This window comes from Odontesthes bonariensis, chromosome 8 (genome assembly GCF_027942865.1).
Source record: "Odontesthes bonariensis isolate fOdoBon6 chromosome 8, fOdoBon6.hap1, whole genome shotgun sequence".
NCBI lineage: Eukaryota > Metazoa > Chordata > Actinopteri > Atheriniformes > Atherinopsidae > Odontesthes > Odontesthes bonariensis.
This window is the reverse complement of record NC_134513.1, coordinates 24,427,164-24,451,775: the sequence shown is the minus strand read 5'-3', so window position 1 is coordinate 24,451,775 and position 24,612 is coordinate 24,427,164. Positions and strand designations below refer to the sequence as shown.

Sequence of the window (24,612 nt, the reverse complement as noted above, 5' to 3'; positions counted from 1 at the left end):
TCTGACCACAGCTCAACTAGCTGTGTTGTCACAACCTTCTACAGTGCTTTGAGCAGGACAGAATCATTAGCAAAAGGCACATTGTTGATTATAAGATTCAAGATTCAAGATTCAAGAGGGTTTATTGTCATTCCAGCCATATACACAGTATACAGTGCAATGAAATAACGTTTCTCGAGAAGTTTTTCAGTGCAACAAACAGCAACAATAAAGAACAGCTGGGACAACAGAGGTGATCAGATCAGTCTCTGAGCATTGAGGAGTCGTATGGCCTGGGGGAATAAGCTGTTTTGTAGTCTGGTGGTGACAGACCGTATGCTGCGGTACCTTCTGCCAGATGGGAGGGGTGAGAAAAGTCTGTGTGAGGGGTGGGTGGGGTCTTTAAGAATCCTGGTTGACTAGCGGATGCAGCGTGTGGTGTAGATGTCTGAGACGGAGGGGAGAGTGGCTCCAATGATCTTTTCAGCCGTCCTCACCACACGCTGAAGGTTTTTGCAGTCCAGTTGGGTGCAGTTACCGAACCAGGCGGTGACGCAGCTACCCAGGAGGCTCTCTATGGTCCCTCTGTAGAAGGTGGTGAGAATGGTGGGAGGGAGGTGGGCTCTCTTCAGCCTTCTCAGGAAGTGGAGACGCTGCTGAGCCTTCTTTACGGTGGAGCCGGTGTTGAGGGTCCAGGTGAAGTTCTCCGCCAGATGGACACCAAGGAATTTGGTGTTCTCCACAATCTCCACCGGGGAGCCTTCGATGTGCAGAGGCTCGTGGTCACTCTGTGCTCTGCGGAAGTCAACAACCATCTCTTTAGTTTTGTCCACATTCAGAGACAGGTTGTTGGCTTTGCACCAGGTGATCAGCTTTTCCACCTCCTCCCTGTATGATGACTCGTCGTTCTTTTCGATGAGACCCACCACGGTCGTATTGTCAGCGAACTTGATTATGTGGTTTGAGTCGTGTAGTGCTGTGCAGTAGTGGGTTAGGAGTGTGAACAGCAGTGGACTGAGTACGCAGCCTTGAGGTGCCCCTGTGCTCAGTGTGGTGGTGCTGGAGGTGTTGTTTCCGATCCGGACTGACTGGGGTCTCTCCGTAAGAAAGTCCAGGATCCAGTTGCAGAGGGTAGTGTTCAGGCCAAGCAAGCTCAGCTTCCTAGTCAGGTGCTGTGGGATGATAGTGTTGAATGCTGAACTGAAGTCTATGAACAGCATTCTGATGTAAGTGTCTTTTTTGTCAAGGTGGGTGAGTGCTAGGTGGAGGGTGGTGTTGATGGCGTCGTTGGTGGAGCAGTTGGCTCGGTACGCGAACTGCAGGGGGTCTAGGGTGGGAGGCAGATGGTTCTTGATGTGCTTCAGGATCAGCCTCTCAAAGCACTTCATGATGGTAGGGGTGAGTGCGATGGGGCGGTGATCATTGAGGCATGACACAGGCGACTTCTTGGGCACAGGGACGATGGTGGTGGTTTTGAAATACGATGGGACGATGGCACTGCTCAGGGAGATGTTGAAGATGTCCGTGAAGACATCTGCCAGTTGGTCTGCACATCCCCTGAGCACACTCCCGGGAATGTTGTCTGGGCCAGCAGCCTTACGTGGGTTGACTCTTTGCAGAGTCTTTCTCACTTCAGCTGTGGTCAGGCATAGCACTTGTTCACCAGGAGGGGGGGTGTTCTTCCTTGCCACCACATCACTCTGCATCAAAACGACTGTAGAACACGTTCAGCGCATCGGGCAGGGAGGCATCACTGTCACAGGCCGGTGTTGTTGTCCTGAAGTTAGTGATGGCTTGGATTCCCTGCCACAGCTGCCGTGTGTCTCCACTGTCTCTGAAGTGGCCGTGGATTTTCTGGGCATGCGCTCGCTTTGCATCCCTGATAGCCTGGGCCAGTGTTGCCCGCGCTCTGCTCAGGGCCTCCTTTTCTCCTGTTCTGAATGCTGTGTCTCTGGCTCTCTGCAGTGCACGCACCTCAGCAGTCATCCATGGCTTCTGGTTAGAGCGCGTGGTGATGGATTTGATGACCGTGACGTCATCAGTGCACTTACTGATGAAACCAGTGACTGAAGCCGTGTACTCCTCTAGGTCAGTGGAGCCGTTGGGGGTTGCTGCTTCCCTAAACATTTGCCAGTCAGTGCACTCAAAACAGTCCTGGAGGGTAGAGATGGCTCCTTCCGGCTAGGTCTTTACCTGTTTGTTGACTGGTCTGGAGCGTCTGACCAGCGGTCTGTATGCTGGGATCAGCTTGACGGAGATGTGGTCAGAATATCCCAGGTGGGGGCGGGGCTTGGCACGATATGCACCGGGTATGGTGGTGTAAACAAGATCCAGCGTGTTCGCTCCTCTCGTTGCAAAATCCACATGTTGGTAGAATTTTGGAAGCACTGTTTTTAGATTAGCATGATTGAAGTCTCCGGCGACAATAAGCAGTCCTTCTGGATGTTTGTTTTGGAGATCACTGATGGCCCCGTACAGTGCGGTTAGCGCTTCCTTAGCGTTAGCGCTGGGAGGAATGTACACAGCTACAACGTGCAGGGAGGAGATCTCTCTCGGTAAGTAGAATGGTCTACATCTCACGACCGCGTATTCCACCAGCGATGAACAGGACTTGGAGACTAGGACAGAGTTGTTGCACCAGTCCGTGTTGATTTAAACACACAGTCCCCCGCCTCGTGTCTTACCGCACAGCGGGTCTCTGTCGGCTCGATGCGAGACTAGTCCGTCTAGCTGAATGGCCGCCTCCGGGACGCGGTCGCTGAGCCATGTTTCTGTGAAAACATACACACAGCAGTCCCTAGTGTCCCGTTGAGTAGTCCGTTGTAGTTTGATGTAGTCCAGTTTATTTTCAAGTGAGCGGACGTTAGAGAGCAGGATGGACGGGAGAGCCGGTCGGCTAGCATTAGCCATCAGCCTAGCACGGACACCGGCTCTCTTGCCCCTCTTCTGTCTTCTCTCACACCGCTTTCGGCGCCTCCTCACCCGGCCCTTGTCTTCAGGCGAGCTCGGGAATTTGCGAAGCAGGCTGGTAGACTGTAGCGCGTCCTTTGTCTCCGTTGGTAACGCCGTTGGGCAGTGTTTAAGTCCCATAAGTAGACTCCGTTGGTAGACTTTTTGTGACACTGCATCTGAGTGTTGCAGTCCAGCGGCCTCTCGAGTGCAGCCCGTAGACTTCAGACACATAACTTAACGATATAAATACAATAATACACTAAAATTACACTGTTTTACACAGTTTTTCCTCTCGAGGGGTCGCTGCGAAAACGATCGCGCCACCGCTTTATGGTTACCTAGGCAACCACATAAGGTCTTGGTTTGCACTTAACACCATAGTAAACAGAAAGGGCTTTTGACCGAAGCAACCTGTATGGGATAAAATAAGGGTCAGAAAGATTTTGTACTTGTACAATGATGTTCACATGTGTAACAAAGTTTTGAAGTTGTAAAAACATTTTGTGCATGTGTAACAAAGTTTTGAAGTTGTAAAAACATTGTGTGCATGTGTAACAAAGTTTTGAAGTTGTAAAAATAGTTTGTGTATGTGTAACAAAGTTTTGAAGTTGTAAAAACATTTTGTGCATGTGTGAATTTTGACCCTGTTTTGACGCCTGAGTGAATAGCCAATCAGCACGTTGCTTACTGACTTGCCAATCAACCCGGTGCCCACCCACGCGCCAACCAACCATCCAATCAAGGAGCAGCAATTTCTGCCGGCCGGGATCTGAGCGCCAACGACACTCAGTGGGCACACGTTGGTAAATGTTTTTTCTTTCCCCCGATATTTTTGTGTTCTCTTTTTATCACTCAAATTTAGAAAATACTGTTCTAAGTTGTTTTTTGTGTAACAGGTTCTCTGATGTAAGGTTTATAGCTGGAAATGGTGCACTATTAAATGAAACGTGTTACTTTGAATAAATAAAACCAAGGTGAAAGATCTCGTTTTTTCTCACATACTTTTGTTCTCTTTTTATCACTCTCAAATTCAGAAAATACTGAATTGAAAAAGACAATGTGGGTGAGAGCCACAACAAGTGTCCCTTTATTCCATCTTTCTGTAATATGTAGACACATACTATCCCAGGTTTTTTTGGCGTTTGCATTATTTTGTTTACAGATACATCAGCTTTTGTGGATAAAAAAAACAAAAAACACACAAGTATATTTTACAATAAGTTTATTGGTTTAATTAAGTTCATTATACAATTATGTATTCTTTCAGACAAGTTACTTTGAGTTTAATTTGTGACCCAAGAACAAAAGGAGGAAGCACTCCATACTGCCTACTTTTATAACCTTGGTGACATCATCAGGAGAAACACTCTATGGTGATAGTGGTAATGTGAAGTTTGAATTAATTATTTATTGTTTGTATGATTTTTTTGGATTGTTAAAGCCAGATGTGCATTAGGATGTAAAGTGATTTGTGTTAGAGCCGATTCTTTATATTGGAAGCCCAAGAACCAGTGGGAGCAGTCTTAAGTTAAACAAAGTATTTATTGGAGGTCACAGGTCAAGTATCAGCGCTGGACTTGGAGAGACAGAGTTCTCGCATGAAATCCGTCCGACCAAGTCCCGAGATCTGGAAACATTTCATATTTATGTTCACCCTTATCTCAGAGGTTGTACCTACATTTGACGACGCATCATTTAATATTTACTCATGCTGTGAGCAGGCCATCCACCGTCTTTGTCATGTTCTTTGGATGTGATAAGCGATGTGTGTGTGTGCGTGTTGTTTCAGGCGTGCATCTACTGTACCAGACCTATCTGTCCTAAGAGACGCTTTATCTGACCCAGTTATTTTATCCCACTACGTCATCTTAAAGTGTTGGTGTATGAGCAGAGTGTACCGTACAAACTAGGAAAATAGATTATCTAGAGAACTACAGAATATGAATACATAAAGTCTAAGAATAAAGCCAATTTATAACATTCCCCCTCTTGGCATGATTTCATCATGTCAACCTTAAAATGAGGTCGGAGTGTCATATTCTGTATTGTGTCATCCCTGTTAGCGGCAGCCAACCTAGCAGGGCCCCAAACTGCAAGTCTGCGGCCACTTTAAGGTGCAGCACAACCAGAGGAGATTTTTTGTCATCATTATGTAAGCATCAATGTGTAAGCTGTTCTTCATTGCGTTATCAGCAGCAAGCAAGTCTTCATTGCACAGGCATGTGGAAAATAATAAACAATAATAATAATAAACAATTCTAATGCGTTAGCAAAAACTTTTCTATCAGGAGTATTCCATCATTTTGCTCGGAAAAGAACCTCTTTCCGAGAGGGTTAAGACCTTCATAACTCACTGATTATAACTCTGCAAATGAGCACATTTCTTAAAAACTATAAGTGTCACGCCTCTACGTGTATGCAAGGATAAATATTTATATTATTCTGTGTGTATGTGGCCCCGAACCCATCTTCTGTGTGGAAAACTATATGTGGTTTGAGCAGTGTCAAGGCCCTGCTCACCCATAAGCACCATCATAACACATAATAAGAAATAACGAAGCTACAAAAAATTTCTAACATCTTGGAACTCAAACAGTGCATAAGGCAATTAACATTACCAGCAGGCTCGTCCACCGTTTGCAGCGAATAGGAGCGAAAACCCGATGGCTGAACCGGGAAAAATTCTCCTATGGCCCCGTTTCCACTTGGCGACCGACCACCTCATTACCTTTCAGTGTCTAAGGTCCCGCTCCAAACAGCCGAGTCATCCCACTGGCAATGGTTATACTAATGATTGGTTGACTTATACCCAAAAAATGATTAATCAGATTAATAATTACATGAAATACAACATATGAACAAATACAATTTTTTCTTTTTTTTTTAATGTCCACGTGACGAGTCGTGTAGTCTCTTCTGGTCCAATCCTGTCATTGCTTGGTGCTCGGTTCTCCTTATGGCTGAACGTCTGTTCAGCATTCTGATCCGGACCTAATCTTGGAAGGAGAGGTCACCAGTACGTCACTTCCTGAGGGATCTTCAGCATCCCTCTTCCCTAACTAATCTTGTTTTTAGGACAATTTCAAGAGAGAATTTCCGCTGTGTTATGTTGACAGTGCTTGAAGATTGTGTGTTTGTTCAACCATCATCTTGGCATGATGGGCACGGCCTTCCAGAATTTCAGATGGACTCCTTGTCCGTCGCTTGGCTGTGAGTCCTGTAGTGGTTCTGAATCTGTGGATTAATAATTAGTCGGAGAACAAATCATGCAGCACACCAGAGCAATTTTCATTTGCCCTGTATCTTATACTCAGGACATGTCTTTCTTGTCCTCACTAGTGGGCACAGGTTCAATCCTAGTGCCCAATTCATCATTTCCTTATGTCCCCCAAACCAAAACAACCAAAACAACCAAATAAAATAAAACAAAAAATAAAAATAAAATACCAATAATGAAAAAAAAATAACCCAAAACAAAACAACTGGCCAGTTGATATAACCCTTGTGCTCATATGACTCAATGCTGTGCAGTATTACTGCAGAATTCAGTACCATCAATTTCCTTTTGCTGTGGAAAAAAACTTCAAATCATTTAGAGAACACATCACCACAGAGATACAACACAAAACAACACAAAACAAAGACAAAAGAAGACAAAAACACACACAGAATTTTGTTGGGAAAACTTGAGAAGTAATTAATTGCCGAACTGCTCCACTGCAGTTTCTGCTCCTGTGTTGCTCTCTGCTGCAGGACAGAAATGTTTGTGGTAAGCATTAAGTTTTTTCCGGCTCCAGTTGAATCAGAAACTTTGCCTATTGAGCTTTTCATGTTCGACTCTCCCACCCCAGGCGGAGAATGAAAATGAGCATTGCAGTGATTGTAACCATTAATGTTACTGCCACTGTGGTACTACAGTCTAATCTCCAACGCAGTGTTTTCTTACTGTTTTCATGGTCTGTTCAGAGTTTTAGTCCCAGTGATGCAGTCTTTGTCAGTAGGTGAGGTTCCTCAGTCAGTGTTCCTTCGGTGGGATCTGGAGCATGAGTACAGTGAGTCTTGTGGCTCCAGTTACTCAGTCTGTCTCCTATCAACCATACCTTTACACAATCCGATGTAGCTGCAGCTACCTTGTTTGGTCCCGTCCACAGAGGAGAGGACCAGTCACGTTTGTTGACTTTCTTTAGGACCCAGTTTCCTACTTACACAGGTGAAGTATGGCGGTCCTGTTCCTTAGTGAGCATTTCTGTAACCTGTTGAGATATACTCATCACCGTGTTATTCAGTTGTTTCACTTATTCACACAAGTTTTCATACTGTCGTAGAACAGGGGGTGAGCCTGTTGGTGCAGTAGTAAATGGACAGAGTCTTTTCTCCCTGTCCAGGCCTCATGTGGGACAACCTGACAACATTCATGGTGGCATCTGGAGTAAATCTCAGGTTAATTAACATAATAGGGAGAGCTTCAGCCCAAGTTAACTTTGTGTCTACACAGAGTTTGTTGGGCCTTTTTGATGGTTCTTATTTGCTCTTTCCACTCGTCCTTGTGAAGCTGGGTGATAGACTTCACCGAGCTTATGTCCAATTCCAAACATCTGTTCCACTTCTCTTAGTTCTTCATAAGAGAAGTGAGTACCATTGTCTGATCTTATCACTTCTGGTACCCCAAATATTGGAATAATTTCTCTTGTAATCCATTTAATGACTTATTTCTCTTTTTCATTGTCTTGCCTTCCAGTTTGAGCAGCTGATTTTGAGTTGATGTAGGTGTTTAACAGGGCGCCGGCTGAGCTCACAAAAACTTTTCTTATAAACGGATTAATCTTCCTTTTCCAATCAGAGCGGCTCAGACCTCTAATTATTTAAAATGTTCTAAAATTCTCAGTTTGTTACTATGGTTGAGTGGCATCTCTTTAACTGTAAACAGCATTTTATTTCTATTTCACCCATTCTATCCAATGCTATACTGTTTAATTCAATTATCATTTATCTGCAGGGTTAGAAACTGCTAATTGTGTTGATATATTGTTTCTCTTGTATGGCTCTCTGGTCACTGTGGCTGTTTTTGAATGCGTCATAAAAACAAAACTTATCTTGTCTTGTTATGAATCAGTCTCACTGCAGCTGTCTTTAAATGTCTTTCAGAGTTTTCCTCTTTAAGAAAGCTATTGGTAATATCTGACTCCTGTAGCGCCTTTTGTTGTGTTTTTGTTAATATCCTAATAATCTAACCTATTTTAAACCTCTCTATAAAGCACTTTGCTGCTTTGTTAAGAGAGCATTTTAATTGTTTCATAGATCTGCTGCAGTTAAATAGTTAAATGGTATATGGATATTGATCACTATTAACTCAGAATTGGTGAAGAGAGGCAGAGGAGACCTATTTAGATCAGCTAAATTTTTGGAGTTATGTTAATAACTTTACTGCTTTAAGATGATAACCGGCTGTTTGACATCTGACTGTCTGGCCTTGCTGTTAAATCCTGATTGTTCAACCTATGTCACATGGTCTGACTGTTTGATCTCAGTCCTGCTTCAGGTGGAAATCATAAAGTCTCACTTTGTAGAACATTTGTTTTTGTTCCAACAGCTTTTCAACCAAAGGAGGAAATATTCTGAACGCTCTGCTTGTGTAAATCTTATTTCAGCAACAACTTGTATGAATGTCTTGTTTTCCTGGATTTATTTTGGACATTTTATTGCTTCTTATCTCTTCACTGTGATTCTTGCATTGAAAAGCTGTTTTCAGTTTATCTAACTACTTTGGTCTCTCTCCTAATCATATTCATGTTAAAATAACTAGATGTAGTTCTTGTACTCTTAAAGTACCGGCCAATGATCACTCAGAGTCTGTAGATAAACGTATTGTTTGGACTGTCCTCGCTCTCAGGCTGAATGAGAGAAGAAGAAGCAGGTTTGAGATGAGGCACTCTTAGGGTGATAGTATTTTATGACACAGAGAACAACTAATAACATTATGGAGCAGCTTGGAGGTTATCAGTTATCTGAAAAAGTGTTTGGAGCTTTTAATCTGTGTGATTCATTATTTACTGTGATGCTGCTGCACAGCTGATCTTTAGTTAGAAACCTCAGGCCTCGCCTTTAAATCTGTTGATTTTTTCCTTATAGTTCTCTTATTAGTGCGTTGATGCTGAAAAAAAATTATTAACTTTTGTCAATAAACTTTGGGATCAAATATTTCATATATCAACTTTTTCCTTCTGTATCATGCATGCGCTTGATTCTTACTCTCTCGTTTGTTTTGAAAACATTTTGAACACACACACTCAGCCTCAGTGGAGCAAACTCGCACACTCTTTTTTCTGCTTTTCTCCAGTCCAATTTATCTGTCAGTCCCCTTTTTTTCTTCTTCTTTTGGGACCTTTTTTTTCCATCTCGTCAAGGTGTCAAATAGTACCGACCCCAAAGAGCCGGGTTCACATGTTTTCCACTCATTGATCATTGTTTGTGACATATTTAGATATTATTACACATGTTAGTCAGAATGGGTGAAGGGCTCAGTGCCCGAGTGGTAGGACCCGTATCAAGAAGCTTCTACACAAGTTCTAAAACTCCTGTGCGCTTGATTCGCTCGGGGTCATTTCCCAGTCCACCACTCGTTTTACTTCACCAATTTCTGAAACACCCTATCTTACTTCCCCCCTTTTTCTATTCCAACTCCAATATGCACAAACCACTTGAGATCTGTTTTCTGTCACAGCAAAAATCTCTTCAAATGGCGAACCACCCCCACAGTTTCATTAAAAATAACAAACTCTTTCCCTGTGTCCTTTATGATTTATCAGTCTGACCACCACCGTGGATTAGTTTACCGACCCTTCCCATGAGGATAACACTTTATTCTTCTAGTCTAACCACCCAACTGCGGACGTTTTTACGGACTCTTCCCATGAGGATAACACAACTCAATTATTAATTAATAGTCTGACCACCACTGTGGATAAGTTTACGGACCCTTCCCATGAGGATAACACTTTATTTTTCTAGTCTAACCACTGAGCTGCGGACGTTTTTACGGACTCTTCCCATGAGGATACCAATTTAGAAGAAAACCTCTCACACGGTTTCTTTTATTTGTTCGAATTAAACTTTTTGCAGGACACTTATTTTCTTTCCCTATGTGAGACGATGTGTTTTTATACTTTTACGTGTGACCCCTCAATAAACCAAACAAACAGTAAATTTATGCTTTGATTTTTACTGATCAGGGGACATCTAAATTCAGACAACTTAATTTAGCTTGTCCAATGTGCAGAAATTTCACATATATTCATATATAAGAGGTTTTTCTGCTCACCTTATTTTCTCGGGCGCCTCGAGTTGTCTGAACAAAGTGACCCCCTCAATCAGCTCCGGCAGTCCTTCCTCGGAGTCAGTCCAATTCACGGGGTCGCGGCACCAGCTGTTAGAGCCGATTCTTTATATTGGAAGCCCAAGAACCAGTTGGAGTAGTCTTAAGTTAAACAAAGTATTTATTGGAGGTCACAGGTCAAGTATCAGCGCTGGACTTGGAGAGACAGAGTTCTCGCATGAAATCCGTCCGACCAAGTCCCGAGATCTGGAAACATTTCATATTTATGTTCACCCTTATCTCAGAGGTTGTACCTACATTTGACGACGCATCATTGAACACTTACTCATGCTGTGAGCAGGCCATCCACCGTCTTTGTCATGTTCTTTGGATGTGATAAGCGATGTGTGTGTGTGCGTGTTGTTTCAGGCGTGCATCTACTGCACCAGACCTATCTGTCCTAAGAGACGCTTTATCTGACCCAGTTATTTTATCCCACTACGTCATCTTAAAGTGTTGGTGTATGAGCAGAGTGTACCGTACAAACTAGGAACATAGATTATCTAGAGAACTACAGAATATGAATACATAAAGTCTAAGAATAAAGCCAATTTATAACAAGAACACACTATAAATATATCTAGCCAAGACTTTTGAAGGTTGAACCTTGTAAACAAAAGTGTTGGCTGCATAAAAGTAAAAAGTGCAGTCAGAAATGTTTTTTTGTTTTCACACAAACTGTAAAAAAGTAATTGTAACTCCAGGCAGTGTCTCTGTTAGTTGAATACTAATTAGATGGGTGTGTAACACCCCTGATTCCCCCCCACCCCCCTGTCACTCTCCATGTGATAATTGTCTGTCACTGGCAGGACATTGCTGCCTCCCCCCACATGCTGGCTGAATGGGCGTGTTCTCACCTGTGATTAGCCACTCAATCACCTGGTACTTTACATGTAAATAGCGATAGGTGTGGCCTAGGAGGCTGCTGCAGTCTGAAGCCTGATTTATACTCGGAAACCAGGTCGTCTGCGTGTGTGTCGCAGTTTACGCAGACACTACGCAGACACTCTGGTGCACCTCCTCAAAATTGTAACTCACCGCAGACAGTGCCGCAGACATCGCCACAGGGAGGAGAGAAAGGAGGCCTCTGATTGGTCAACTCTACATCCGCTCCACACCCGTCGCCATGGGCGGGCCCTGGGGGGCCGGGCCCGCCCACTGATACGATTGGGCCCGCCCTGGCCCACCCAAGCAAGCCAGATCACAGTCACAGATCTCAAATAAATAAATAGATAAATAAAATCCCAATTTCATTTTATTGTACTTGTTTTGGGTTAAAACGTAGTGTTGCATAATCATTAAGACAATAAATATATTAAAACCGTGTGAATTTGTTGGAAAGTTTGTCTACGTATGTAATTTGTCAGTGTTGCCCAGCAACAATCAGTTAACGCATTTGTGGAGGGAAATGAAGTGTGAGTTTTTGCGAGCAGACATGCTAGTTTTAGTGCTTTTCTAAATATGGATATACGTAACTGGTTTAAAGCCCCAACATCGGTAACTTTGGATAAACCAAGACATGATGCCGTCGTTGGCAAAGAAACCCCTGGACCAATTTCTTCCTCCGTGGATCCTGACGGTGTCAGCCGGACCTGCAGCGACCACGAAGAGGAGCCTAGCACTAGCAGGTAAACTATTGTAGCTGCCCCCACTGATGGATCTGTGAATGACCTCGGCACGGATAAACCCAATCAGGTTTAGTTGAAAAAATACCCCGTGAGATCTTTTGGTTTGAAAAGACGTTCACTTTTCTCTAGCTGGTATGTGAACAGGGATTGGCTCGAGTATTCCATTGAAAAGGACGCAGCCTTTTGTTACGCTTGCAGAAGATTCAAATCTGTATCGTCAGACACAACCTTCTCTCTGAAAGGATTTAGTGATTGGAAACATGCTATCGAAACTGGCAAAGGCTTAAACAAGCATGCAGCTTCCAAGGAACATTTAGTATGTGAAGCGATGTGGCGAGATTCAGAAAAGCGCAAAAAGAGACCGGCAAAGAGATTTTCACTCTTTTAAATTCAGAACAGCTGGCTCGCAACAGATACTACATGTCAGCCATAATAGATATGCTGGAGTTTTTAGTGGTGAATCAACTGCCGTTACGTGGCGATACTGCTGGCTTTGCCAGTGTGCTAGATGCTAGCAGTGCTAGTTCCAGCTTCCACAGCAATGTGTGAAAACTCGTTTTACACTCTCAAAAACGTTTTCTCAGAGCATCGACGCAGTATGCTACATAGACGCAAGGCCCAGCTGATTCAGCTTGCTTTTGAAAAGGACCTTACACACAAGTTCAAGTCCGAGTTGAAGGATGCGCTGATGAGGAGGTTCAGCTCGGACAAACGCCGCATACAGCTCTACTGACACTGGGTGGACAACCGAGAGGACAGCACTGCCACTCAAAGTAAAAAAAGTCAATTTTTTTTAGTGTGTGTGTGTGTGATGGCAATTGGTACTATTGCTACTATGCCTCTGTTGGTTGCTTTGGAATGCACCCGCCGTGGTGTCTTTTTTGTTTAGTTTGAGATGCTGCTCGTCATCTAATACGTCATGCACACTGAGTGGTGGTGGCGGCGTGTGCGTGTGTGTATCTCTGTGTGTGTGTGTTGGCAATGGGTAGCTACCCCTCTGTTGGTTGCTTTGAAATGCACCCGCCGTGGTGTTTTTTTGTTTGTTTAGTTCGAGATGCTGCGCGTGATCTAATACGTTATTTGTACATGTGTGCGCGCCCGCGTGTGTGTGTGAGAGAGAGAGAGCGCACGCTGGTCCGGCTATGTTTAATATAATGATTATTGTGAGGGATTAGGGCTATGTGAATAGTAAAATAATCAAAAATAAGCTAATAATAGTGGTGCCCCCCTGTTGGATTTCATAAGCCCCCCTTAAGACTGAGATCTGGCGACGGGTCTGATCCGCTCTACACTATGCGTATTTCCGGTTTGCTAACCGGCTGACGCTAACCGTGCTAACCGTGACGATTCTTTCGCCTCTCTGCCAGCTCCAGTAGTAGCAATATTTCTTCTATTTCTAGATCGATCAGCTGCATCTCAATCAAAGTGCGCATTCGTCCAGTCGCCATTGTTGTTGAATGACCTCCGTAACCGTAACACCCACAATCCTAGCTTGTTCGTGATTGTCCCTCTTGCGTTGTGGCGTGGGATTAACATAGCGCAGACAGCGCTTCAAGGCATAAATCAAAAATAACTGCGTCGTGTCTGCGACAAGCTCACTGCGACACACTGCTGCGAAGTATACACGAGCCTTGAGGCTATGTACACACGTAGCCGGGTATTTTTAAAACCGAATATTTCCCCTCCTCCGTTTATAAAATAATTTGTATCCACATTACCTCGTTTTGGAAAAAAACACCTTCCGCACATAACCGAACATCTGCGTTTTCACCTGTCTTGACAACCCAAATGCATTTGCTGTTTGGCGCAATCTGCCCTCGTCAGCAAAATAATAAAGTGTGCACGCAACTTTTTTGAGCACACTGACATGACATGGCATGACAGTGGACTGCCCCTCGATATGAGGACGTAATAATTCCGACAGCGACAGGAGTGAGGACCGGGACGTGGAAATTGTCACACCATTCCTCTGGGAGTATAACTTGGGCGTGTAAAATCAAGGCAGTAAACAGCGCCTGCACAATAATAACCACCACAGTTCTCAAGGCATCCATGCTTCTTCAGTAAACAAAGGTCGCACTTTAGACTTTAAAGCAGATTTGTTGTTGTTTTGGCGCATATTGTGACTTTTGAAAACGCAAAACTCCGGTTATCTCTGTCTACACGCAAATGCATAAACAGAGTTTTCAAAAATCTTCACTTTGCCCGGAGTTTTTAAAAACATTCGTTCACGATGCGTTTTTATGCGTTTTCATGTGGATGACAGATCCAAACGAAGAAAAATATATTCGTTTTAGCAGATACCCAGCTACGTGTGGATGGGGCCTGAGACTACAGAAAATCCAAAGATTTCTGTTCACTCTCTTTAAAAAGGGCCAGCTATATAATTTATTTGAAAATATATATATTTGAAAACTAGAAGTTTCAAGGTTTTTAATGGTGTCACTTATATGTTTCAATGACAAAAACTCACAGAGTTACAGATGTGTTTTTGGAGATGTGTCAAAAATGCCCACCGGTGGGCTTTAGACCCCAGAGTGTTAATGTCATGAGAGCTTGCCATGCGGGATCACTGAATGGCACCTTCGAACCAATTATAAATGGTAATAATCTCAGTAGTGTCCAATTCTCGTGTGCGTTTCCACTAGATCTGCGAGAAGAAAGATTTAGTGGGATGGGTTGGGGGCGGTCAGTTTTATTGATCCAATTATATGGAAACTCAATAATTAAATTGTTCAGTTGTAACAAAGTGATACTGTTTTTAAAAAACAGTTTAAAACATAGTGCCAACTCCAAAGGTATTATTCCTTCCAAGAGGTCGTGGAGCACATCTGGTGGGTACCCTGTCACAAAATGGAAATCCTTCAATTTTTCTGTTAAAGGAATATGCCACCCCCAGGCCAAATTAAGTGTATCCCCGCATTCCCGATACATAAATAAGTGTGTGGGAGCGTTTTCCTGGCGACCCAGGCAGTGTCCGAATCTCACAGCACTGACCACTGCTTGGTTGCGCGTAATACATACATGCTAGCGTCGCCAGCGTCTCCACTCGAAATATTTCGCCCAACGTGAATTAATTTACTTGATTTACCTTCTAATTACTGTGTGAGTGGCGACGCTAGCATGTATGTATTACGCGCAACCAAGCAGTGGTCAGTGCTGTGAGATTCGGACAATGTTGTTGAAAACAACAACTGTCCAGTGGATCGAATATATATTCAACTGGCTCAATAAAATGGAAGTTTTCTTTAAAGTATTTATCCCTCTTTTACTTACAATGAAAAGGACCATCAGGACCAAAAGCTTTAGTTAGAGGATTACAGAGTTGTAATTTTTCAACTAACTCACTGATAACATTTTCATCAACAGTGCAGTTATTCTGTGTAAAAATCTCTTTCACTAAATTTGGAATGTACTGCGATGATGATGCGCAAATAAACTGGAGCTGTTCCACCAAGTAATCTAAACATTTACCTGTGACATTATAAATGCTCTGTAACCTCAACAAGAGAACCAATTACTTCCACAATTGCACTTGTATGTCCTTCGCAATCCAAATCTACAGTAGTATCCAATTCCACATCTTCAATTGATTCCACTGATGAAAATTGGCTTTCATTCTGTTGAACACTGGTAGAAGTTTTACAATCACATCAGTCTTAAAGTCATCACATGAGTAAGATTGGTGCTTTCGACTTTTGTGAGTAGCATAAGTGCCATATATGTTTGTTTTGAACTCACAACCATCAAAAACACAAACTATTGTTTCTAGTCTTTTCAGATGAGAGTTAATGTGTTGAAAATAATCTTTTGTATTTGGAAAGCATGAGTCACAAATTTTACATTTAAAAGCTATCCCATCTCTTTGATTTTAAGTTTCCTCTGATTTGTGAGCTCTATACAAGTGTGTACGCAAGCCACCCCAAGTTTTAAAGGAACATGGACAGTTCAAATGAATACAAGGCAGGAAATGTCCACGACCAAAATGTCCATGTTTCAGTCGATAGTGTTTAAGAAGTCCCTCCTTCGATGATGCCACAAATGTGCAGAGCTTAGAGTGCCATTCCATACAGTTTTACCTTACTTTGGGTTAAATGGGGTGCACCAGTGGCTCACAGGCCTGTGATTATGCCGTGAGGCTCTCTTTTTCCCTTGGTGATCTGGGTTCAAGTGTGGCACCTTTTGAAAGGTGGTGGGGGAGGGGGGGTGCTACTCCAAGCCACGACTTCGGCTCCACTCAAGGCGCGAATAGAGAGAGAACATACTTTGCGCGGTCTGCAAAGCTAGTCTGCGAAGCGTCTTTGATACTGTTATAAATAGGTGCTATGGCTAGCTTGGCAGGGCGAAAAGTTTTAGGCTTTATTTCCAAACCTGTCTCCACCTTAAAATGTGCAACATGTTGCAGTTTCACACATTAAATGTTCGAGCTACATGATGTGTCGCCTCGAGTTGTTCAGGTGCTAACACGGCAAATTAATGAGTGAAGCTAGCTCGTCGCGATACTAATGTTTGTCAAATGATATTTCATGCTCATGTCTGGCTTACAGAATTTATACAGAAACTATAAATTTGTTCAAAATGACCATCAAGTCAGGTTTGAAATTCAATCCGCTGTGCCCGCCAAGCCTGACTGCTACCGTCCTTCTCAGATCTGTCCCAGAACCGTTACAGAATCTTCCGTCACTTCCGCTCTGTTTACTTGATTTTTTTAAGTTGTTAAGTTACGTCTCAAATAAAATTTAGTTGAATTCAATAACAATTGCACTTATTAAAACTAATTGCTGTTAGTAGTATATTCTCAAAAATGTTGTTGAAACATACAGTGATTATTACAAATATTTAAATGGACAATATTGCCTGTGACGTTGATGAGGTCCTGTGGCCCGACGATGTGATGCCGCCCAATGATTTCAGTGTCAATTTACGTTATGTACAACGTACTGTAATAAAAGAAATCGCACCCTGAACATTGTGTTTTCAGTTGTTACTGCACTGTATCTATTGTGTGTAATGGATCCTCCATGGAGTTTACAGTACTCATTTCTGCATTGAGTTGTGCTATTACTGCATTTTCTGCATTATTCATTATTCCTATGAAATGCACAAATCTATAGTAAATGCCCAATACATATTTGAGAATAAATAAGCTCAAATGCATCCTGGCAGTTGTGAAACTGTAAAAAGAACAGTCTCACACTCTGAAAATTGTGTTTTCAATATTTTTGGTAATGTGGTTAATGATGCTCAGTAGTGTTTACATTTTTGCAGGCCTTGAGTGGTATTGTGGTGTCAAAGTTTGCTTTTGAGCATATGAGCAACTGTTTTGGTGTGATGGGTTGGTTTTGAGCATATGAGCAACTGTTTTGGTGTGATGGGTTGGTTTTGAGCATATGAGCAACTGTTTTGGTGTGATGGGTTGGTTTTGAGCATATGAGCAACTGTTTTGGTGTGATGGGTAGGTTTTGAGCATATGAGCAACTGTTTTGGTGTGATGGGTTGGTTTTGAGCATATGAGCAACTGTTTTGGTGTGATGGGTTGGTTTTGAAAAGAGACTGTGAGGTTGTGTGTACGTAGCTTTAGAAAAGTGTTTTGTGTTTAGAGTTTTGTGAAAAGTGAGGGCAGTATCGTGAAATGTGTTTAAGCAATAGAGAAAAACTGTATACAGCTCATTATTTCAAACCTTTTGTCTTTTGTAATTTTGATAAATATGGCTAACGGATGATAAAAAACAGAAATTGAGTCAGAAAATTTTAATATTGTAAAAACGTTATATGTTGGAAACTCATGGTGTTACACCCTAATCAGCCAATTTCCTCAATAACACATTCAAAGGTTTCTTGAGTCCCTAAATTGGTGTCTGAGTCTGCTCTGAATCTGTGTCTGCTCTTAAAATAGAATTCTTACATTATCTCAGATGGTTTATTGTGATTTTAGAGTCCAAAAGTGTTTTAACACAAATAAAATGGTGTGTTTACTTGGTCCAGATTTCTCAGATAAAGATGAAGATGAGAGTGAAGACGACAATGCTTCTTCTGATGATGAATCACTGGCAGTTCATGCTCTGGAAGGCATTACTGGTATGTACTTTGATTGTTCTAAATTAAAAATGTTCTGCTCTTTTGGGAGGGAAGGGAATCTTTCTATTTCTGTGAAAATTTCTTAAAAGGATACATGTGAAGGTGGATTACCTTTGTAATTACCTCAAAATTAATGTATTTCTTCTCAATTATATTTGTCACTACCTTTATCTCATGTAAAGACTTTATCACCTAAGGTCTTAGTTGTATCAAGTTCAGATTCACTTTGGTAAATTAACATTACAAAAAACAAAACAAAACAAAATACTACTTTATAAACCAATAACAGGAATAGGCTGAAGCCAAGGTTTATACTTGCCTACTGTATTCAAAGACGCAGCAGCCTACAGTAATTAAATACTTATTTTCCACCCTTATTTGCAAATAAATTCTTTAAAAATCAGACAATGTGATTTTGGGAATTTTTTTCTAATTTTGTCTCTCATAGTTGAGGTCTACCTATGATGTCAATTACAGGCCTCTCATCTTTTTAAGTGGGAGAACTTGCACAATTGGTGGCTGACTAAATACTTTTTTCCCCACTGTATCTATATTACTTTTACCTAAAAACCTTTTGGATTTATGTAATGCAGTCAAAAGATGTACACTAATATCCATGTGTTAACTTTATTTAAAAGAAAATTCCAAACAAAACATAGAATGCATATCATCCCAAACTAATGTTATGTAGTTGCATTGTTTCACACCGTCAGTACAAAACTGCAACTCCAACAGAGGGTTGACCAGAGCTGCACTGTTTCTCTCTTCTTAATTACTGCCCATTCTTCCAAGAGACTTCTAGCAGAGCTGCTAAATCATGATCATTCTACTCCAAAACGGGATGCATTTGTTCCTAGTGCTGTTAAATATTAAACTTATAATTACGCTTCTCCACACTAAGCAGCTCTCAAAGCAGAAAGCATGTCCGTCAGTCCACTGCTCCATTGTATGAGAAATGATGGTTGGAGTTTGCAGTGATGTAAATGATTGGCCAATCACCAAATTAATTCTGCTCTCAGTCAAATCCCTTGTGTGCAATACACGGCTTGGTGCTGCTTGTACTAAACTAATAATTGTACTAAAATGAGTCCAAAAAACGAGGACTGAAGTCACTTTTGTTGGGTTGTTGTTTTGTGAAGAGTATGCCACAGTCAGTGGTTTTTTAGAACAGATTTCATATATTTATTTGCTTGATGTGTGATGCCTCAATGTGGATTGTCCATTCAGCTTGTTGAATATTAATTAAACTGAATGAAAATTAGATGCAGTTGAACATGTTATAATAATAAAAACTGACAGGTAAAAAGAACTTATGATGCATTATCCTTGTCTCCCTGCTTCAGATTCACATGAGGTGACCTCCAATACATCTCCTCAAACTTCATCCAAAGGTAAAGGTAGTGATGTCTACAATGACTATTATAGACATTGTTACAGATATATTGTAATCAAATATTTAAATGTAAATATTAAAAGGTAAAAACCCTGCATAAAATATATGTAGTAAAACCAAGAAAAAGTCTTTGTTTTAAATCTATGTTGGATTTTAATTTGGTTCAATTGGATGGCAATAATAAAAATGTTGTCTTCCTTTTGTCTTCTGTTTTGATTCCAGTTACTATCAAAGGCAAAGTGGCTTATACAAGGAGACCATGGAGCAGTGCTGTGATGAAACACTTTAAAACTCACATAATAAAATCCCACTTGGCAAGTAAGGGAATATGGGAGCTGTGCAAAAAATGTGAGCATCCAGATTTACAAGACCGTACCTGGCAAAACATCAGAGATTTTGTTAGGAACAAGGGCCTTACCTACAAGCATCAGAAAACCTAAACTGAATATGGACTTTTACCTTACTTTCATTCAAAAACAATAAACTATTGACTTTAGTTTCAATTTTCACATTTTCCTGATTTTCTTGATTAAAAACAACCTGTTCTGGCAGATCAATTTTGTGTCATTGTTGGCAGATGCACAATCAGTCCAAAGGACCCTGAGCATCCATTAGACATCTCTTGCGTAGCTGTTGGATTTAAATTTATACTTATTTATACTACTATTTGTATGAAAATAATTTATTCAGTTTTATACTTTAGAGATTTATATTTATACTGATTTGTACTGTTTATACTACTATTTAAATGTAAATAATTTCTTACGTTTTATATTGTACAGATTTATTTTTCTACTGATGTATACTATTTATGCTACTATTTATACAAAAGTAATATATTCAGCTTTGTACTTTTTTCTACGGTTTGTACAAAAATAATTTACACGGTTTTATACTTTACAGATTTATACATATTTATACAATTTATACTACTATTTTTATAAAAATAAATTTATTCAGCTTTATACTTTACAGATTTATATTTATACTGATTTGTACTATTTATACCACTATTTATATGAAAGTAATTTATTCAGGTTTATACTTATTTCTACTGAATTATATTGTTTGTACGAAAATAATTTACTCAGTTTTATACTTTACAGATTTATATTTCTACTGATTTCTACTCTTTATACGAAAGTAATTTATTCAGTTTTGTACTTATTTATACTGTTCATACTTATTTATACTACTATTTATACCAAAAAAATAATTTATTCAGTATTATTCTTGAAGTCAGTTCTGTCAGAACCACTCTCGTCAAAACGAGACGAGAACCGAGATGAATTTCAGAAGCATATTCTGAATGCATACAATTTATGTTTGGCGGTATGGCTCTGTTCGGAGGAAGTTCCCGACTTTTCCATGAGCTCCATGGAAGCCAAGACAGGGAACAGCAGCATCCTCAGGTGGAGTGCCTTCCATTTGCTGTAAAGGCAACAAACCCCCTAGAACAGAGCAAGCAACAATGACAACAGTATGACATTGTTTGGCAATGAGAAGTCGGTGGAGCAGGGGAGGTGGTGGGTGCAAGCAGAAAGCAAAAAAAAAGCAGTGACAGCAAACCAAGTTTAAAGGGGAACTCCGGGGCATTTGAAGCGTGTTTCCATTGCTAGGGGTTGTCAAATAGTGATAGTAGGACACAGAGAGGTGCGTATCTGCGCTCCCTGTGTGAAGATCGCGCTGTCCGCACAGCATGTCATGCGAGGCTAATACGTGGTGGCTAAGGGGCAAGCGCTAACCCTTCCACGTAAAACAACAACTTGCACACTGCAGAAACGTCACACCACTTTATAACCCATCCGACAATAAAGTCACAAGCCAAGAATATTACTGGGCATGTATTGTTGGGCATGTATTGTTGTAATGTTTTAAATACTTGAACGCAGTTTTTCTAGAGAATATAATTGTTTTGTATATGGGATTATTCTCCATCGACTCTTTTGGGCTTTCACATGCGCGAGCCTACAACCAGCCGGTGAGTTACATGCTGTTTATAAAGTTGTTTTGTAACGTCCCCATGCCAGTAATGTCAGAACCATGCATATGGTTTTGATGGTAAGGCTTGTGACTTTATTGTCGGATGGGTTATAAAGTGGTGTGACGTTTCTGCAGTGTGCAAGTTGTTGTTTTACGTGGAAGGGTTAGCGCGGTCAGTGACGCTCAGTTGGCATTGACACTGGCATGTTGGCAAGATGGATGAGGTAGACGAGGTATCGCCATCAACATCAACGACACCAACCACCTCACATTGCGGCGAGGAGGAGGAGGATGACGGCTGCCATCCCTGGCCCTATTTAGATTCAATGTTCTCCTTTGAGGGACAAAAAGAGAATTCATTTCGTATGAAGTGGCTCCTCTGCCTGCCCAAGCCCACAGAGCTTCTGGCATTCAAAAATTCTCCTTCGAACCTGAAAAAACATATCAAGGTAAGATGAGATTTTCAAACATTTAACGGCTGGTTTTGTTGCTAGCAGTGTCAGCTGAATGTTCAGTAAAGGCTTAACCTGATGTCATATATTTTGTGGGGTTTGGCTACTGAGGTGTGTCGTGCTAATCACTGATTGATGCGCGTAGATGTTTAGTTTTTATCGTTGTGGTGCTGGCGGGTATTATATTATGGATTCATAGATTTTATGAACGAAGTGCTTGTGCCGCAGTTACCGTTAAAATGTGCACAAGAGTAGACTTTACAAGTGCGCGTTGTAGCCAAATGTAACTGGCTAGTAACTAGCTAATTAGTTAACTCTAATCTAGAAGACTGTGTGACTTTGCCCAAACATGCCCCACATATTGTCGACACGCGTACGAAGCCAGTATCCGCCAGCACAGCCTTTTAATTTCACAAAGTGCGCATAGTAAATTCAATACAACTACGGTACAATGGTTACGTTTAGTACTTTTTAAAAATTTAGTTTCATGTCTTTGTTTGAACTGGCAGCGAGCGATGTGACGATGCCGCCAGCCACCTGATAGATTTTTCAAGAAAAGTTCGGTTTGGTAGACCAGAGGACATTTGGACGAATTGGGTGGTGTGCATTTGTCAGTTATGGATAAACATGGGTGAAATTTTACAATCGTTGTGAAACATTACTAATATATAAACAAAGTGCCCTATTTACAAGTTATTTATCCTGCTTTGCTATGAGCCCAGGAATGAGCCACGGAGAAATATTGGCCTTCATAATGACAGTCAGACCTGTTGTCTCAGTGTTTTATCATTCACATTTTCACCCTGATATCTCTCTTTGAAATGACAAATGCATGTCACTGCTTTTCCCACTTTCCAAGAGGATGGTGTTAAGCCATTTCAAAGCAGTTAACTAAAATGATGGTCAGGGCAATTGTGAATAGCTTTATCTGATTTATTTGTCTTATTAACTTATAGCCATATTCCGCTTCCCTGCTAATTGTTGTGTTGAGGAAATAATTATGTAATACTAAAACCAAAATGTTTTTTTTTTTCTTTGTTTCAGAGCAAGCATGGCAGCCATTTGATACGATACGAGGACCTCACAACCCTGAAACGGAAGAGGAAGGTTGCTGTTCCCTCTCCCTCCGTTAAGCAGCCCACATTGACAAAGAACTTTGTGGTGTCACACAAAGGTCTCGACAAAGCCATTGTTAAATTCGTGGTCCAAGGACTTCAGCCTTTTAGCCTGGTTGAACAACAGCCTTTCCGAGACCTTCTAAGTGACCTAGTGCCCAATGCAAAAATAATGTCTCGCGTAACACTCATGTCGAAGATTGATGATGCTGCCAAACAAATGAAGCACAAAATAATAGAGGCCATGAAATCGGTGGACCACATTGCAACCACCACCGACTGCTGGTCAGCCAGGCGACGAAGCTTCCTTGGTGTCACAGCCCATTGGCTAGACCCTGAAACCTTAACAAGAGTCTCAGTGGCCCTGGCCTGTAGAAGATTAAGAGGCTCTCACACATTTGACCTTCTTGCAAATGCGCTCAATGATGTACACGCTGAATTCGAAATTCGTGGAAAGATAGTTGCAACTACCACAGACAACGGCTCCAACTTCGTCAAAGCCTTCAAAGTCTTCGGTGAAGACGAAAATAACAATGTTGGTGGTGCTGACGCTGAGGAGGAAGAGGGTGAAGACGAGGAGGAGGTAGAGTTTGTGGATGTGTCTTCTCTTCTGGATGAGGATGATGGCTTTCAGTTTCAGCTCCCAAAGCACCAGCGCTGCGCATGTCACATCCTTAACCTAATTGCGACTACAGATGCTAGCAAGGCCATGTCCAATGATGCTTACAAGAAGTTGTACTACTCTACATTTGCCAAGTGCAATGCACTTTGGAACAAGTGGTCAAGATCCTCAGTGGCAGCTGAAGCTGTGGAAGAGGCTTGCTCCCTCCAACTTGTGCGACCGGTTGTAACCAGATGGAACTCTGTGTTCATGGCTGTTGAAAGGCTGCTGAAGATCGTGAAGGAGAAGGGAGAGATGACCATGAGAACCATTTGCACAGATTTAAGTGTTCCCATGTAAGTGAATAAATGTTCTCAACTTTGGTATAGACAATATCCTACTTCAAAAATGAAATTTATACACCATTCTCTATTGCATGATTGATAATTAGTTTCATGTTCTTGTCTCCATAGGTTCAATCCGGCTGAACTTGCATTCCTGTCAGAATTTGCTGTTGTGATGAATCCAGTGGCCCAGGCAACAAACATCTTGCAGGCTGAAACCAATGTGCAGATGGGGTGGCTTCTCCCAACAATCAAGCAACTGAAGATTCAATTCAATTCAATTCATTTTTATTTATATAGCGCCAAATACAACAAATGTCATCTCAAGGCACTTAGATAGTAAGTCCAATTCAAGCCAATTGGAATTCAATTAATTAATAATAATCATAATTCATAAAATAATCCAATTCGTTCATATAGAGCCAATTCAAAAATAATTTCCTAGCTAAGAAAACCAACAGATTGCACTGAAAACTTTTTGTTTTTTCGGTCCAATCTCCCGGCCTGAGCGGCGTGCCTGAGGCGACTGTGGAGAGAAACGGCTCCCTTTTAACAGGAAGAAACCTCTGGCAGAACCAGACTCAGGAAGGGTGGCCATCCGCCTCGACCAGCTGGGGTTTGAGAAGACAGAAAGGGGGGGGGGGGGGGGGGGGGGCCCGCGGCGGCGGCGGCACTGTAACACCGTTCAAAGGATATCTGTTGGAACAGGGAAACA

General features: G+C 41.6%; 1 protein-coding gene across 1 annotated transcript in view; it reads right to left on the bottom strand.

The window, feature by feature from the left end:
* LOC142385507 (caspase recruitment domain-containing protein 18-like) overlaps positions 1 to 24,612 on the bottom strand; it is a 179,348-nt gene that overhangs the window by 66,192 nt on the left and 88,544 nt on the right. The window lies entirely within an intron of this gene.